Consider the following 18,788-nt stretch of genomic DNA (forward strand, 5'->3'; position numbering starts at 1 on the left):
TTCCTCGAGTTCCATTCTTCTTTCTCAAAATTGCTTTGGCTATTCAAGGTTTTTTGTATTTTCATACAAATTGTGAAATTATTTGTCCTAGCTCTGTGAAAAATACCGTTGGTAGCTTGATATGGATTGCATTGAATCTATAGTTTGCTTTGGGTAGTATACTCATTTTCACTGTATTGATTCTTCCAGTCCATGAACACGGTATATTTCTCCATCTGTTAGTGTCCTCTTTAATTTCTTTCACCAGTGTTTTATAGTTTTCTATATATAGGTCTTTAGTTTCCTTAGGTAGATATATTCCTAAGTATTTTATTCTTTTCGTTGCAATGGTGAATGGAATTGTTTCCTTAATTTCTCTTTCTATTTTCTCATTATTAGTGTATAGGAATGCAAGGGATTTCTGTGTGTTGATTTTATATCCTGCAACTTTACTATATTCATGGATTAGCTCTAGTAATTTTCTGGTGGAGTCTTTAGGGTTTTCTATGTTGAGGATCATGTCATCTGCAAACAGTGAGAATTTTACTTCTTCTTTTCCAATTTGGATTCCTTTTATTTCTTTTTCTATTCTGGTTGCTGTGGCCAAAACTTCCAAAACTATGTTGAATAGTAGTGGTGAAAGTGGGTACCCTTGTCTTATTCCTGACTTTAGGGGAAATGCTTTCAATTTTTCACCATTGAGGATAACGTTTGCTGTGGGTGTGTCATATATAGCTTTTATTATGTTGAGGTATGTTCCTTCTATGCCTGCTTTCTGAAGGTTTTTTTTTTAAATCATATATGAATGTTGAATTTTATCAAAGGCTTTCTTTGCATCTACTGAGATAATCATATGGCTTTTATTTTTCAATTTGTTAATGTGGTGAATTACATTGATTGATTTGCGGATATTGAAGAATCCTTGCATCCCTGGGATAAAGCCCACTTGGTCGTGATGTATGATCTTTTTAATGTGCCGTTGGATTCTGATTGCTTGAATTTTGCTAAGGATTTTTGCATCTACGTTCATCAGTGATATTGGCCTGTAGTTTTCTTTTTTTGTGGCATCTTTGTCAGGTTTTAGTATTAGGGTGATGGTGGCCTCATAGAATGAGTTTGGAAGTTCACCTTCCTCTGCAATTTTCTGGCAGAGTTTGAGTAGGATAGGTGTTAGCTCTTCTCGAAATTTTTGGTAGAATTCAGCTGTGAAGCCATCTAGACCTAGGCTTTTGTTTGCTGGAAGCTTTCTGATTACAATTTCAATTTCCGTGCTTGTGATGGGCCTGTTAAGATTTTCTATTTCTTCCTGGTTCAGTTTTGGAAAGTTGTACTTTTCTAAGAATTTGTCCATTTCTTCCAAGTTGTCCATTTTATTGGCATATAATTGCCGATAGTAGTCTCTTATGAGCCTTTGTATTTCTGTGTTGTCTATTGTGATCTCTCCATTTTCATTTCTAATTTTATTGATTTGATTTTTCTTCCTTCGTCTCTTGATGAGTCTGGCTAATGGTCTGTCAATTTTATTTATCCTCTCAAAGAACCAGCTTTTGGCTTTGTTGATTTTTGCTATGGTCTCTTTTGTTTCTTTTGCATTTATTTCTGCCCTAATTTTAAAGATTTCTTTCCTTCTACTAACTCTGGGGTTCTTCATTTCTTCCTTTTCTAGTTGCTTTAGGTGCAGAGTTAGGTTATTTATTTGACTTTTTTCTTGTTTCTTGAGGTATGCCTGTATTGCTATGAACTTTCCCCATAGCACTTCTTTTACAGTGTCCCACAGGTTTTGAGTTGTTGTGTTTTCATTTCCATTCATTTCTATGCATATTTTGATTTCTGTTTTTATTTCTTCTGTGATTTGTTGGTTATTCAGCAGCGTGTTGTTCAGTCTTCATATGTTGGAATTTTTAATAGTTTTTTTTTTCCTGTAATTGAGATCTAATCTTACTGCATTGTGGTCAGAAAAGATGCTTAGACTGATTTTAATTTTTTTGAATTTACCAAGGCTAGGTTTATGGCCCAGGATGTGATCTAACCTGGAGAATATTCCGTGTGCACTTGAGAAAAAGGTGAAATTCATTGTCTTGGGGTGAAAAGTCCTATAGATATCAATTAGGTCTAACTGGCACATTGTATCATTTAAAGTTTGTGTTTCGTTGCTAATTGTCTGTTTAGCTGATCTATCTATAGGTGTGAGTGGGGTATTAAAGTCTCCCGCTGTTATTGTGTTATTGTTAATTTCCCCTTTCATACTTGTTAGCACTTGTCTTACATATTGCGGTACTCCTATGTTGGGTGCATATATATTTATAATTGTTATATCTTCTTCTTGGATTGATCCTTTGATCATTATATAGTGTCCATCTTTGTCTCTTTTCACAGCCTTTGTTTTAAAGTCTATCTTATCAGATATGAGTATTGCTACTCCTGCTTTCTTTTGGTCTCTATTTTCATGGAATATCTTTTTCCAGCCCTTCACTTTCAGTCTGTATGTGTCCCCTGTTTTGAGGTGGGTCTCCTGTAGACAACATATATAGGGGTCTTGTTTTTGTATCCATTCAGCCAGCCTTTGTCTTTTGGCTGGGGCATTCAACCCATTTATGTTTAAGGTAATTATTGATAAGTATGATCCCATTGCCATTTACTTTATTTTGGGGGGTTCAAGTTTATACACCCTTTTTGTGTTTCCTGTCTAGAGAAGATCCTTTAGCATTTGTTGGAGAGCTGGTTTGTTGGTGCTGAATTCTCTCAGCTTTTGCTTGTCTGTAAAGCTTTTGATTTCTCCTTCATATTTGAATGAGATCCTTGCTGGGTACAGTAATCTGGTGCTGTAGGTTATTTCCTTTCATCACTTTAAGTATGTCTCACCATTCCCTCCTGGCCTGAAGTGTTTCTATTGAAAGATCAGCTGTTATCCTTCTGGGAATCCCCTTGTGTGTTATTTGTTGTTTTTCCCTTGCTGCTTTTAATATTTGTTCTTCATGTTTGATCTTTGTTAATTTGATTAATATGTGTCTTGGGGTGTTTTGCCTTGGGTTTATCCTGTTTGGGACTCTCTGGGTTTCTTGGACTTGGGTGATTATTTCCTTCCCCATTTTAGGGAAGTTTTCAACTATTATCTCCTCAAGTATTTTCTCATGGTCTTTCTTTTTGTTTTCTTCTTTTGGGACTCCTATGATTCGAATGTTGGGGCATTTAATATTGTCCTGGAGGTCTCTGAGATTGTCCTCATTTCTTTTAATTCATTTTTCTTTTTTCCTCTCTGACTCATTTATTTCTACCATTCTATCTTCTACCTCACTAATCCTATCTTCTGCCTCAGTTATTCTACTATTTGTTGCCTCCAGAGTGGTTTTGATCTCATTTATTGCATTATTCATCATGTATTGACTCTTTTTTATTTCTTCTAGGTCCTTGTTAGACCTTTCTTGCATCTTCTCAGTCCTTGTCTCCAGGCTGTTTATCTGTGATTCCATTTTGATCATTTTCACTATCATTATTTGGAATTCTTTCTCAGGTAGATTCCCTATCACTTCCTCTTTTGTTTGGTTTGGTGGGCATTTATCCTGTTCCTTTACCTGTTGGTTATTCCTCTGTCTCTTCATCTTGTTTATATTGCTGAGTTTGGGGTGGCCTTTCTGTATTCTGGCAGTTTGTGGAGTTCTCTTTATTGTGGAGTTTCCTTGCTGTGGGTTGGTTTGTACGGGTGGCTTGTCAAGGTTTCTTGCTTAGGGAAGCTTGTGTCGGAGTTCTGGTGGGTGGAGCTGGATTTCTTCTCTCTGGAGTGCAATGAAGTGTCCAGTAATGTGTTATGAGATGTCATTGAATTTGGAGTAACTTTGGGCAGCTTGCTATTGAAGCTTAAGGCTGTGTTTCTGTATTGCTGGAGAATTTGCATGGTATGTCTTGGTCTGGAACTTGTTGGCCCTTGAGTGGTGCTTGGTTTCAGTGTAGGTATGGGGGTGTTTGATGAGCTCCTGTCGATTAATGTTCCCTGGAGTCAGTTTTCTGGTGTTCTCAAGATTTGGGCTTAAGCCTCCTGCTTCTGGTTTTCAGTCTTATTTTTACAGTAGTCTCAAGACTTCTCCTTCTATACAGCACTCCTTTTGAAGACAATGGGCTGCTTTTATGGGTGCCTAATGTCCTTTGCTGGCATTTAGAAGTTGTTTTGTGGAAGTTACTCAGCGTTTAAATGTTCTTTTGATGAATTTGTTGGGGAGAAAGTGGTCTCCCCGTCCTATTCCTCCACCATCTTAGGACCGCCCTCCCTTAACTGATTTTCTCGATGAAGTCTATTTGTCTTAGGGGGTTATCTTCAGTATGTTCTATATAGAGTATCATATCATGTACAGTCTGGTTTTGGTAGATCTACACCTGTGTTTAATGGGGTTATTTGTGTTAGAGTTCCTTTTATACTTTTAGATAAATCCTTTACCAGGTTAAAATCCTTTACCACACAGTTGTACTCATCTCACACTCTAGCAAAGTAATGCTCAAAATTATCCACACCAGGCTTCAACAATACATGAACCATGAACTTCCAGATGTTCAACCTGGATTTAGAAAAGATAGAGGAACCAGAGATCAAATTGCCAATATCCACTGTATCAAAGAAAACAGCAAGAGAATTCCAGAAAAAACATTTACTTTGGCTTTATTGATTACACCAAAGCCTTTGACTGTGTAGATCACAACAAACTGCGAAAAATGTTTCAAAAGATGGGAATACCAGACCACCTTACCTGCCTCCTGAGAAATCTGTATGCAGGTCAAGAAGCGCAACAGTTAGAACTGGACATGGAACAACAGAGTGGTTCCAAATTGGGAAAGGAGTACATCAATATGTCACCCTGTTCATTTAACTTATATGCAGAATACATCATGCAAAATGCCGGACTGGATGAAGCACAAGCTGGGGTCAAGACTTCTGGAAGAAATATCAATAACCTCAGATACACAGGTGACATCACCCTTAAGGCAGAAAGTGAAGAGGAACTAAACAGCCTCTTGATCAAAGTGAAAGAGGAGAGTGAAAAAGCTGGTTTAAAACTCAACATTCAGAAAACTAAGATCACGGCATCTGGTCCCATGGGGAAGCAATGGAAACAGTGACAGACTTTATTTTCTTGGGCTCCCAAATCACTGCAGATGGTGACTGCAGCCATGAAATTAAAAGATGCTTACTCCTTGGAAGAAAAGTTATAAGCCACCTAGACAGCATATTAAAAAGCAGAGACATTACTTTACCAACAAAGGTCCATCTAGTCAAGGATATGGTTTTTCCAGTAGTTATGTATGGATATGAGAGCTGGACTATAAAGAAAGCTGAGTGGCAAAAAATTAATGCTTTTGAACTGTGGTGTTGGAGAAGACTCATGAGAGTCCCTTGGACTGCAAAGAGGTCCAATCCGTCCATCCTAAAAGAAATCAATCCTGAATATTCATTGAAAGGACTGATATTAAAGTTGAAACTCCAATACTTTGGCCACATGATGTGAAGAGCTGACTCATTTGAAAAGACCCTGATGCTGGGAAAGATTGAAGGCGGGAGGAGAAGGGGATGACAGAGATGAGATGGTTGGAGGGCATCATCGATTCAATGGATGTGAGTTTGTGCAAATTCAGGAAGCTGGTGATGGACAGGGAGGCTAGGAGTACAGCAGTTCACAGGGTTGCAAAGAGTTGGACATGACTGAGCAATTCAACTGAACTGAACTTACCAGGTTGTTTTTGCAACTGTTTTCCTCCCAGTTGGTGATTTGTCTTTTCACTTTCTGAAAAAGGTCTTTCACAGAGTTGAAATCTTCAACTTTATAATGAAGTCCACAGTATCCCTTGTTTTTCTATGTGGAGTGCCTTTTTTACATTGTGTCTTAAACATCAAAGTTCATGATCTATATGACCAAGCCATAGCTCACGTTGATTTGCTTCTATGTTTTCTCCTATAATTTTGAATCATTTTGCATTTAAAAATGTGTCTATGAATAACTTTGAGTGAATTTGATGCAAGTTGTAATCTTTGCAACTGCATTGATTTCACACAAAATGGTTTCCAATTAATTGCTACTTAACTATTTTTAGAAGAGTTATGGGACATTGTCTCCATTTCAGGGCCTCCTACATGGTGAAATGGTCAAGACCCCCCTGGTCAATGAGAGAGTCATGGGTTTGATCCCTGGGTCAGGAAGATTCCCTGGAGGTGGAAATGGAGATCCATTACAGTATTCTTGCCTGTGAAAGCCTATGGACAGAGGAGCCCGGTGGGCTACAGGCCATGGGGTTGCAAAGAGTCGACACAACTTGCCAACTAAGCAGGCATGCAAACGCATCTCCATTTCAGTGTGACTGTCCCAAGTTGAATGGATTGAGCAGTTCTGAGAGCAGGGAGCACTGTTTAGTGGGCTATGAAGTAGGCAGGGCCTGAAGTTCCCACACTGATCATGAGGGGCTCAGCCCACCTCTCTGACCCACTGGCACATGTGCATTCCACCCTTTGACTTGGCTCCTCAGGTGACTGAAACCAGCTGTGCCTCCTCAGGAACCACCCAGGCTTGGGCTGGGAAACTGTGGGTCAGCGTCACTGTTGACAGGACTCATTCTCCTTAGGATTCACTGGAGTTTTGCCTCAGGACAACACGAGGCTGTGTCCACTCTAAAATGACTCTAGTTCTTTAGGACCAAGTAGGGCTTTGGCTTCCAGACAAAGTGGGGCTGTATTCACATTGACAAGAGCTGCATTTCCTGAGGGCACAGGCGATGCCAGGGCAAAAAATTGAGGAAAATTAAGAAATGCAGAAAAGTGGTGGGTAGCTTTCTGTGAGCGACTGACTGCTGGGTGTGTGGGAGTACTGTCTTCAGAGGATGCAGGAAGGGCCTGATATGGAAAATTGTGTTTTTAGTCGGCTTTGTGTGCAGTGTACAAGGCATGGGGTATGTGGTGTCCAGGTTCCCCAGTCTTGTTTATTGTGAGACTGTCCTTCCTCCCATGCACCCTTGGCCCCTCTGTCATAAATGAATGGACCACCTCCTTGTGGGCTGAGTTTTCGGGTCCCCATCCTGTTCCTCTGGTCTGTGCACCTGCCTCACTGCCAGTCCTATTCTGTTTTGGTGACTGTAGCTTCTGATATTGCTAAAGTCAGAACGTGAGATGCCTCCAGCTTGTTCACCTTTCTGAGGATTTCATTGACTATTTGGGGCCGTTTATGTTTCTACATGATGATTAGGAGCTTTGCTCTATTTCTGTGAAAAATACCGTTGTAAATTAGGCAGAGATTGCATTCACAGTGGACATTGCTTGAGGAAGAATGGACATTTTAACAATACAGATTTGTCCATTCTATCAGCATGGGATATTTTTCCATTTATTGGTGTCATCTTCATTTTCTTCATCAATGTCTGAAAGTGTTCAGTATGCAGGTCTTTCAGTTCAGATCAGTTCGGTTGCTCAGTTGTGTCTGACTTTGCAACCCCATGGACTGCAGCACGTGAGGGTTCCCTGTCCATCACTAACTTCCTGAACTTGCTCAAACTCATGTCCCTCGAGTCAGTGATGCCATCCAACCATCTCATCCTCTGTCGTCCCCTTTTCCTCCCACCTTGAATCTTTGCCAGCATCAAGGTCTTTACCAATGAGTCAGTTCTTTGCATCAGGTGGCCAAAGTATTGGAGCTCCAGCTCTAGCCTCAGTCCCTCCAATGAATATATCAGGTCTGACTTCCTTTAGGATTGACTGGTTTGATTGCTGTCCAAGGGATCCTCAAGAGATTCTCCAACACCTCAGTTCAAAAGCATCAGTTCTTCAGTGCTCAGCTTTCTTTGTGATCCAACTCTCATATCTATACATGACTACTGAAAAAACCATAGCTTTGACTAGATGGACCTTTGTAGGTAATGCTTCTGCTTTTTAATTTGCTTTCTAGTTTGGTCATAGCTTTTATTCCAAGAAGCAAGTGTCTTTTAATTTCATGGCTGCAATCACCATCTGCAGCAATTTTGGAGCCCAAGAAAAGAAAGTCCGTCACTGTTTCCATTGTTTCCCCATCTATTTGCCATGAAGTGATGGGACCAGATGCCATGATCTTTGTTTTATTGAATTTTAAATTTTGTTTTTTAAGCCAGCTTTTTCACACTCCTCATTCACTTTTATCAAGAGGCTCCTTAGTTCCTCTTCCCTGTCTGGCATAAAGGTGATATCATCTGCATAACTGAGGTTATTGTTATTTCTCCCTGAAGTCTTGATTCCAGCGTGTGCATCCTCCAGTCCAGCATTTCGCATGCATATAAGTTAAATAAGCATGGGGACATATATAGCCTTAACATACTCTTCCCCAATTTGGAACCAGTCTGTTTTTCCACGTCTAGTTCTAAATGTTGTTGGAAGTGAGCACCGCCAACTTTGATTTCCTCTTCAAAAATTGTCTTAGCTTTTTTGTTTTGGCTGTGCTGGGTCTTTCTTGCTGATTGGGCTTTTCTCTAGCTGTAGGAAATGGGCTCTACTCTCTAGTTGTGGTGCCTGGGCTTCTCACTGCACTGGCATCTCTTGTTGCACAGCACAGGTTCTAGAACCTGTGGGCTTTAGCAGTTGTGGCACATGGGCTAAGTAGTTGTGACAACCAGGCTTAATAGTTGTGACGTATGGGCTTAGTTGCTCCCCAACATGTGGGATCATCCCAAACTAGGGATCAAACCCATGTCTCCAATTTTGGCAAGCAGATTCCTTACCAGTGAGCCACCAGGAAAACCCTGTCTTAGCTCTTCGATGTTTCCTGAAATTGCATGTTTTGCTGTGCTGTATCCTGCTCCCCTTCACATGGTTGTACCCCGAGTTGCATACGCATTCATCTGCTAAAGACACTCTGGTTCTTTTAAGGTTTAGACATTATGAGTAGAGGTTCAATGCAGAATAGGGTCCTTGTTTCTGTTTGGATAGTTTTTCAATGCCATTATGTGAAAACTGGATGCGTGATGGGTTGATCTTAAGGTGTGAGACTTGTTTGGCTCAAAAAATGTCCCAAACTGTATCTCAAGAGGCTGTTGAAGCATTCCATCAGCAATGAAGGAGAGTTGCTGTTGTTCCTTATTGTCCCGTGACCAGTATTGTCATTTGGGGAGGAGATTAGCTTTTCTAATAGGTATGTAGTGCTCTCTTGTTGTTTCAATCTATAATCACCTAATGGGATATGATATTAATCATTTTTTTTCACTTTTTACTATCTGTACTTCTTCCCAGGTCAGTGTCTGTTACAATCTTTACCTATTTTTCATGCAGGCATTTGCCTTATACATGTGTGCTTGTGTATGTATACAAACACACACATACATATCTTCTTTATGTAATGGGAATACAAATTCTTTATCAGAAGTGTTTGGTAAACATTTTTTCTCCAGTATTTGGCTGTCTGTTACCTTTTTTTCCTTTTGTGTGTGTGCTGTGTCTGGAGTGTCAAAGCTGATGATCTATGCAATGAAACCTATGGTCATGTAGGTTTTCTTCTGTATCGTTTATAGTTTACTATTTTAAATTTGTCTGTGGTCAAGGTGAATGGCTTTTTTAAAGTTGTCAATTTGTGTCTACTTGCATTTCATTGTGTATGTTTTATAATTATTTTATAACTATTTTTCCGGAAGTCCTGGGATATCTGCCTGCATCCGTTTGAATTTCCAACATGCAGTGGATTCAGTAGGATCACCAGCAAGAAACTAGGCCTCCCCTGATTTGGGAGTGTCTGCGGCCTGCATTTCCCAGTTGACCAGCAGAGGGCGACAATCCCACCTGTCTTACCAGCGCAGGGCCTCCCTATTTTGTCACCAGACTTGGCTCTAGGCCTCCTCAGGACCCACCCAGGGTTTGGCTTTAGGACAGGACTGGGCTGCGTCCACACTGAGAGGAATTCAGTTCCCTCAGGAACTCAGTTTCGTCAGGAGACCATGGGAAGAAGAGGTGAAGAAACAGTGGCGAGAGGCCTCCTGTGCCTAGCTGGCTGGCTGGAGGGGCACTGTCTTCAGAGGACCCAGCAGAGGAAGGGCTTGATGTGGAAACCTGTGGGCTTTGATTAGCCACTTGGGGTGAGCAGGATCTGGGTGGGGCCTGGCCTCTCTAGCCGTGTTTGATGTCGTCTTGACTTTTCTGTCCTTCTGTTCACATGGTTGTTTTGAGAAGTAATTTATTTTTCAGTCATTTCAAACTTACAAAAAATTTTCAACAGCAAGACTCAAAGTACTCACATTTGCCCCTTCATACAAAATACTCCAATGTGTTTTACCTCAAACAAGGACACTCTCCAAGAAACCCAGCATATATCCCCCAAATGAGCATCATGAGATGATCTTATAATAATCCAACCACAGGCCCACTTCAACTTTTACCAGCTGCCTCAACTCTATGGAATTGTCTTTTTTCATTCTGATTTAGTTTTCTTTCTTTTTTTTTTTTTTTTTTTTCTGGAACCATGATTGAGACTTACCCTCATATTCAAATCCTTAATAGATTTAAAGCATAGGATGAGCATGTGATCTGGGTGGCCTTTCCTGGGTGGCTTCTTTCACTGAGGACGTTGTCAGCTGTCACTGTCTATCCATGTGGTAGCATGTATCAATCCTACATTTTTTTAACTGTGATTAAAAACATATAACATAACAACTGGTACCTTACTGTCAGCATGACACAAGGAAGGATAGGGCAGGGGATGAAAGCACAAGAAGCAAGCACTTCTCCATCCTTCAGGAGAAAGGTGTCAGAAGTGTCTCCACACCAGGTAGGCAGAGCCCATAGGAACACAGAAGGCAAACACTTTGTGGTGCTATAGAAGACTCTTGAGAGTCCCTTGGAGAGCAAGGAGATCAAACCAGTCAATCCTAAAGGGACTCAACCCTGAATATTAATTGGAAGGGCTGATGCTAAAGCTGAAGCTCCAAAACTGTGGCCACCTGATGCAAAGACCTGATTCACTGGAAAGATTCATGCTGGGAAAAATTGAGGGCAAGAGGAGAAGGGGGAGACAGAGGATGAGATGGTTGGATGGCTTCACTGACAAAAAGGACATGAGTTTGGGGACACTCAGGGAGATAGTGAAGGACACAGAAGCCTGGCATGATGCAGTTCATGGGGTGGCAAAGAGTCAGACATGACTTAGCAACTGAACAACAATAGGAGGCAAATGAATGGAAAAGCAGCCTGTGGAGTCTAGTCTCTCCACTCCCAGCCCCAGAGCCACAGGTCCCAATCTACCAGCCCTAATGTGCATATCACGACACCAAGAAGAAGACACACAGACCCTGCCTTAGGAAGCCAGACCCCCTGTTGGGATCACACAACATGGTCACATGGTCATTAAGGACTCAGCCCCTCCTCCATGCTCACACCCCCTGTCCTCACAAAGACATCCACAGGTCACTACATGGGGCTTTCTTGGGCACTTGTGAATAGTAGAAACTGCAATGGTAAAAGGAGAGGAGAAGACACAGACGGGAGCATGACTGTGGGGCTCTACAAATTACCAAAGACCTGAGGTCCTTAATACTTAGGATTTTGAAAAAGGTTTCTTAATATGTAAATGGAGAAAGGAGGCCCATTAAGTAAATAGTGTTGGGACAATTTGGCATCCAATTGGAAAACAAAGCTGGATACCTATGTCAGGAAACACCACCAAAAGCAATTAGATACATTAAGAACTTATATTTGAAAGGGAAAACTTACAACTCTAAGGACGATTTTTCATGAGGGAATATCTTTTTTTTCCTAATAGTATAGTTGACTTGCCAAGTTGTGTTAGTTGCACAAGCATAGCAAAGTGACTCAGTTTTTCAGTGATACAGTATCTGAGGTGATTCCTCAAAGAATATTCACTCCCTTTGGGAGGCCCCTGTGCAATGACCACTACTCAGAACAACTGACAGTCCTGAAACCCATAGCAGCCCATTGTGGTGCTCAGCGGGTGTTTGTTGACTGAATAAATGGCTGTAATCAGACACTGAAAGCAAGCCTTGAGGCTGGGAGGAGATCCCGAATCCTGTCTTCAAACAGGAGGGCTCTCCTTTTTGGTATGGGTGAGTGAAATAGGGTTTGGAAAGGGAAACAATGTGTTACAAATTATCTAGTAAACCAGGGACATGTGGGAAGAGGATGTGAGCAGGCACATCCCAGGAAACTGAGCACAGAGGGTGCAGCAGCTGCGCCCTAACTCCTGCTTGTGGGGCATCACACTGTCTCTCTCTGGAAGCAGAGTGAACAGGGCACAGGTTTCTAGGAAAGGATGGTCATATGACCTCAACCTGGCCTATTAGCATGTTTCAGCCCTCCCTGGCCATTGTGATTGGCTCTGAGCTGGGCGAATGACCAATCAGGACTCAGGGCAGACCTCCTGCTGGAATCCTGGGGAAGAGGAGCTTTATTTCTCTTTGGAGCAGAGCAAAGGTCAGCCTGTGGCAGTTGGTGGGGCTATGAGGTCAGCCTGTGGCGGTTGCGGGGAACGTGAGTTCAGCCTGTGGTAGTTGGAGGGGATGGGAGGCAGCCTGCAGCAGTTGGTGGCCATCTTGCTCCCATAAACTCAGAGACCCCTGCAGGAGAATGACAGCAGCAGGCAGAATTGAGAAGTTTGGGGGAGAGAATTTCTGCGGAGGTCCTTGAGATCCAGGTACAGTCCTGTCAGAAACTGTCTGCCTGTGGACCTCTTAGTTATTTAAGTCATATTCTCCTGCTTGTTGACTTGCTTATTTAAGCCACTCTGGGTGTTCTATAACCGCTTTCAAAAAAATTGTGACTCTTCCTTTCAGCTGGCTAAGTGGAGTCCCGAGAACTGCAACAATGTGGGTTTTGTCTAGTTTCAGGGAAGAAATTCCAGATAACATTGCAAGACTTTAGTTTAATCTGGAGATCTGAATGAACTCAAGCAGTATTTGTTGGGGCCAGCTGTTAACTCTAGGATTCCCCTAATTAGCTCTCACAGGGTTAGTCCTGTTAAGGTAGCAACACCGGTCCCCAGTTAGAGGACAAGATGGCGGTTCAAAGAAGGGAGATAGCCAGACCACAGCAAGGAGGTGTGCAGCCAACAGAACCCCCTGCTCCTTGAACTCTGGGAAGCCACATGGCTAGGGCTTGTCCACGTGAAGGCACTAAGGCACCCAGCCCCGCACTGGCTGCTGTAGGGGGCCTAAGGATTGGAAACTGCCATGTGGCTGCTTTGTCACTCACAAAAGCAACTCACGCTGAAGGTAGCGGGACCTTACTTCACCACAACCACCCCCCTTCCTGACTCCTTCAAGCTCTGTACCCCTTACTCTTGCTTTGCATGACAACCACAGAATCATGCTTATGTGACCACATCAGCAGTCTCTGGTTCACTGGCTCTCATCTGGAGCTGTTACAGGGGAGGCCAAGAGCTTTTGCCACTCCCCCCACCTGGGGACTTCTGCTTTGGGGCCTTCAGGGCTGTATTCCCCTCTTGCACACCAAAGGACTTTTCCAGAATATACAGAGAATTTCACTCAGTTTGAACAGGATGCATCCATCACTGTCCTTTTCATGTCTCCCTTGAAACTCAGCTTCGGTCCTCCTCTCTCCACTATGTAGCCTCCCATGGTGCCACAGGAGAGACCAAACTGACAATGAATTGACAGCACAGGAAGGTAATTGAGAGATGAGATCTGACAGCTGGGAAGCTCAGCTTACAAGGGACCTCGCTCTTCACGCTATAGAGGCTGCAGAAGCCCCCAGGGTCTGGAAGCAGTGCTTGGGCCAAACTGAATCCACAGGCCTTTTGACAGCTCAGGTTTCCAGCCGCGGGGTGGGGTGAGGTCCCTGAGGTTCTGAAGGCCCACTGTGCGCAGGCTCAGGGTGCACAAAGAAGAGAAGGCAGAGGCCTGCTGGAAAGTGCTCACAGACCACATATAGACAAGTCAGCTGTGCCACAAGTCATAGAGCCTGAGCTGCTTTCACGGGTGAAGGGTGTGGGGCAGAGGCAGAGACCCAAGTCTGCTAGGGGAACTGCTTAAGGACAGAGAAATTTCAACTGAGATTTGAAGGCTGTATCAGTTAGTTACATCTTTGGCTGAGGTGAGTGGGGACAGTGGTGGGGGAGAAATGGAGAGACCAGATCATGCAGGAACTGTAGTCCCTGTGAGGATATTTGCACTGGGTGCAACGAGGCACAGCTGGTGAGGATCAGGGGTTTGGGCCCCGATGCTAGGCAGAAATTAAGCTGGTGAGCCCTGAGGAGGGTCTCCCTGTAGACGGTACAGGCAAGGAAGGCTCCTCTGAGGAGGTGATATTTCAACTGAGCCTTGTATGGACCATTTCTACCTTCTGTCAACTTGATGCTTTGCTTTTCCAAGACGCCCCCTGTTCTGACTCACTTCAACTTGGCCCCCCATCCCCGCCTGTCAGTCCCTCTCCCCACGCAGAGGAATCCTTCCAGGGCTCACTGTTTTGTGTGTTGGTTTTTATTTGGGGCGGGGGGGGGCTGCATCCTATGGCTTGTAGGATTTTAGTTACCAGACTAGAGATCGAACCCAGGCCCCTGGCAGAGAAAATGCCCAGTCCTAACCTCTGCACACCAAGGGATTCCCCCAGGACCCACTATTCAAATACAATCCAACCTCCTCTTTAACGGGGCTCATACTCCATGCCACTGTCTACCTGCCCTGTTCCCCAGCATCAGGTTCCAGGACACTCAGGGTCCCCTCACCCCAGAGCCCATGAAGTTGCTCACCCGGATGAAGGCTCCCTCCGTCCACAGCTCCAGCTCCTCTGCCTCCTGCTCTCCCCATGCTCCCTGCATGGTGAAGCCCCTCTTCCAGGACTGTGAGGGGAAACTTTCATTTCAATGGTGGTTGTTTCCTGATTGGTTAGCCTTACTGACCCTCAAAGTTTCCACTAAACACTCTATTTTAAACCAGCCTACAAGACACTTTGCAGACAGAGTAAACAAATGAAGAACAAGTGACCTATACACCTTCTTACAAAACCATCAAGTGGTGATACCTTAATATGTATTGGAATTCCTTTTCCCATAAAATCACAGGCTCCATCAGGGTGGAGGGCCTATAAAAATCATGTATTCAGGACCAGACTCCTGCAAGGTCCTATACCCATCTCCCCACACTGAGGGCTCGGGCCCAGGCTTGACTGAATCCCAGTCTCTGACTTAAAACTGAGTGTCATGTAAGAATTGAATCGCCAGTCCATGTCTGACGTAGGGTGCAGCATGCTTGGGGCTGGTGCATGGGGATGACCCAGAGAGATGTTGTGGGAAGGGAGGTGGGAGGGGGTTCATGTTTGGGAACACATGTAAGAATTAAAGATTTTAAAATTTTAAAAATAAAAAAAAATTAAAAAAAAAAAAACTGAGTAGAATTTGGCTGGTTTTTCCAATTAAGCTTTTACAGTTGTCAACTTAGCAGGAAAGTTCTTGGTTTCAACTCATCTGTCCGGCAATAATCAAGCTGCACCACACATGAGATGGCCTGTTCCCCGAGTTATTTGGTTAGAATCTGCAGATGGCAACAGGGAAAATGTCATTGTTTCAAAACAAGCTGTGTCTCTGGGAGAGAGTGGTGGCGGGGGGTGGGGGGTGCCCCTGGAATGTATCGCTCCTGAATCTTTTAGTCATTAGATTTCCAGAGAAGCCCCTAGAGGGGACAGTGGGCTGGAGCTGAGCTGGGGTATCCCCCATGGATGTGAGGGGGGGGGGAAACATCAGACAGCTGTGGTCCTGGGAGCAGCCTGACCCTGGGAGCCACAGGAAAGGTCCCCTCCAAGCCTGTTGTCCAGCTTAGGATAAGGCTCAGCAGCTGTGACTCAGGGCCCATGGCTGAGGGGCAAAGGGAAGCTGGGCCCCTCACATTGGGTCAGGAGGCGGACTGTCCAGGGCTGGTCCGGAGCCTCCTGTCCCTGATACCCTTCAATCCAGAGGGGTTGCTTTGTCCACAGAGCAGAAAGAGCTCCAAGCTCAGAGATGACGTTTCCAGATCAGGACAGAGGGAGGAGCAGAAAGGCCCTGCTTCTCTCTCCCAGGACACATTCTAGAGTTTGTGCAAATCACTCCCATCCCCCTGGAGGGAGAGGTTGGTCACACAAGCAGCCTCGATGCAGAGGAGGCAGGAACTCTGTAGTCCTGGGCAGCCAGTGTCCAGATAAAGGAGGGTTTCTGGTGACCTGGGAGTGGATAAGGTACTGGGAGCCCTTGGCTGCCTCAGCCCACCGCCTCTAAGGCTTCCTCCCACCACCCGACCCGTCTCTACCCTGAGCTCACATTTTATGAGACTGTCCGTTAGGTAAACTGCATTAAGGAATTAATAATTCAGGAAACAGTTGAAGATCATGGGAAAGTGGGTGCTTCTCATGAGATTTGCTGGCAAATCGCTGGTGGGGCTCCATCACTGACACTGAGGCTTTCTCCCCACCCTCTTCCTGCAGAGCCCTCTGGGAGGCAGCCCAAGACATCTTGTCTAGAGGGAGGTGACTGTGTCCTGCCCCGCTCATGGGTGCCCTGCTCTTTAGTACAAAACCCACACCCTCCCTGTGGGACTGTGATGGACAAATAAAGGGATGGAGGCAGCCATGGCCCAGCCAGCCCCAGCCCACACCTCACAGAAGAGGAGACAGTCTGTGAGCACAATGTTCCATCATCAGAGTCAACTACTTTCCAGCCCTGAGGTGGGGAAGTTTCAGTTTGGAGACAGAGCACAGAGGACTGGTGTGGATGGTCCTGGAAGCAAGGGGGCCAGCCCAGCCCCTTCTCCCCAGCCTTGCTCCTGACCTCTGTCCTGTGTGTGCCTGACACTCCCGCTTCTTCCTGCCAGATTGCCTGCTGTCCAGTCCCTGTGGTCACACCCACACATCAGGACAATTCCCCCACCATGTGGAAGGGGAGATCCTGACTTCTCTATGAGAGTCAGGAAACTCAGCGGCACCGGTACCTGACTACACCACCCATAGGCTTTCATGGGACTTTATCCTATTTATGCTTCCTTGGTGGCTCAGATGATAAAGCGTCCGCCTGCAATGTGGGAGACCCATGTTCGATCCCTGGGTCGGGAAGATCCCCTGCAGAAGGAATGGCAATCCACTCCAGCACTCTTGCCTGGAAAATCCGATGGATGGAGGAGCTTGATAGGCTACAGTCCATGGGGTAGCAAAGAGTCGGACACAACTGAGCCACTTCACTTTCGCTTTATCCTATTTATGGGCATCTCAGTCATGATTAACACAGGCCCCAGGGACCAAAAGTTCCCCTCAGCCCTTCTGAAGATGTTGGGTAATGTCAGTGCAGGGAGGTCATACACACTTTCTGCATTTTGGCCCGGCAGCGCAGCAATTGTTGCTGTTGGGAGTCATCATCCAAATTCTCTCAATTGTCTTTGCATTTAGTTGTTCTAATTTACTTCTAGTACCACATAACTGCACGCTTCTTAGACTGGAAAATACACAGCCTGAATTCTGTGCAGGGAGGATGCAAAACTGGAGCATCAAGTTTATCAACAGGAATTGGAAGAACCAATGAGCTGACAAGAACTCTCCCCCTCCCGCTCTCATGTGCAGGACAGAAGAGTGGGATAGGGAGACTCGCCCAGGAGAGGCAGTCTAGTCTCTGCAGTTTCAGGTGAGAGGCGAGGAGTGGGCCTGCAGCCAGGCGGGCCCTCTTCTGGTCACTCAGGTCGCTGCAGACTGTCCTCTGGCCTGGCCAGGGTTTTGGATACGATGCTTCTGAAGGCCATGGAGGTGTGGGATACCCTTCTGATTAGAATCTTGTCAGAGGATTCAACCCCTTGACCACTGCTAGGGAGTGTAAGCTGACGTTTCATCTTGGGTCATCCATGGACTTTACCTGGGCTCCGTTTGTTACGCCGCCTCTTGCTGGGCAGACTATTATACATCTGCATATTTTCAGGCTAACCCTGCTCTTTCTGGCTGTGGCCAGAGGAAAGTGTCTGGGGACAGACTCTCAGGCTGGCCAGCGTGGGAGGAGCTCCTGGTGTTGGACACACCCAGGGGCAGGTGCTTCCCTCTGGGACTTCAGTCCTGCTGCTGGTGCTGCTGATGGACGGAAGGCCTCAGGGCCACACGGGGCGCTGGACTGGGGATGGCAGGCTTCTGCTCCAGGCTGGGTGGAGACCAGCAGGCTCCCTGGTCTTCTTCCCTGACTCCTGGGCCTCCTGCAGTTGTACCTTTTCTCCCTGCTTGAGCCACGTGGTATGAGTGTGGACACCTCAGGCCTTGGAGAAGGCTCAAGTTATGGCTGCTGAGGTCAGTGGAAGGGGGGAGAGCCTCACAGTGATGGAGCAGCCCTCCACCTTGTGTTCCCCTGAGCTCACAGTGCAGTGCCTGCTGCCTGTTCCCTGAGTCATGGATCAGGTCCCACCTTGACACCAGAGTCCTTACCACTGTCCCCCTCAGTTTTTGTCACAGGGTGGCACACAGAATGGCCTGAGTGGCTCCTTCTGGCCCAGGTTCACCCATGGATGCCTCATCAGTCATTTAAGGTGCTTTTATCACTGGGGTTGAGGACCATATTTTTTAGCAAATTCCTTCTCTGATGACCGACACAGGGGAATGGGATGTTGCCCTATGAGGATTCACAGCCACAGCTCTGAGAAGTCCTGTCCCCTAAAGGGCAGGGTCCCAGTCACCATGGAGTAGAGAACTACTCCCAGACTCCACACATCCACCGCAGGGCAGTCAGAGCCCTGTCCCAGCAAGAATTCTCAGGCAGCATAAGTGCAGCTGCCATAGAAAGTGTTGAGCTTCCCACTCTCATCACACTCATTGCTGAGGCCAAAGTCTGTAATTTTCATGTACTACTTGATGTCAAAGAAGAGGT

Source organism: Capra hircus, chromosome 28 (assembly GCF_001704415.2).
Source record: "Capra hircus breed San Clemente chromosome 28, ASM170441v1, whole genome shotgun sequence".
NCBI classification, from domain to species: Eukaryota; Metazoa; Chordata; class Mammalia; order Artiodactyla; family Bovidae; genus Capra; species Capra hircus.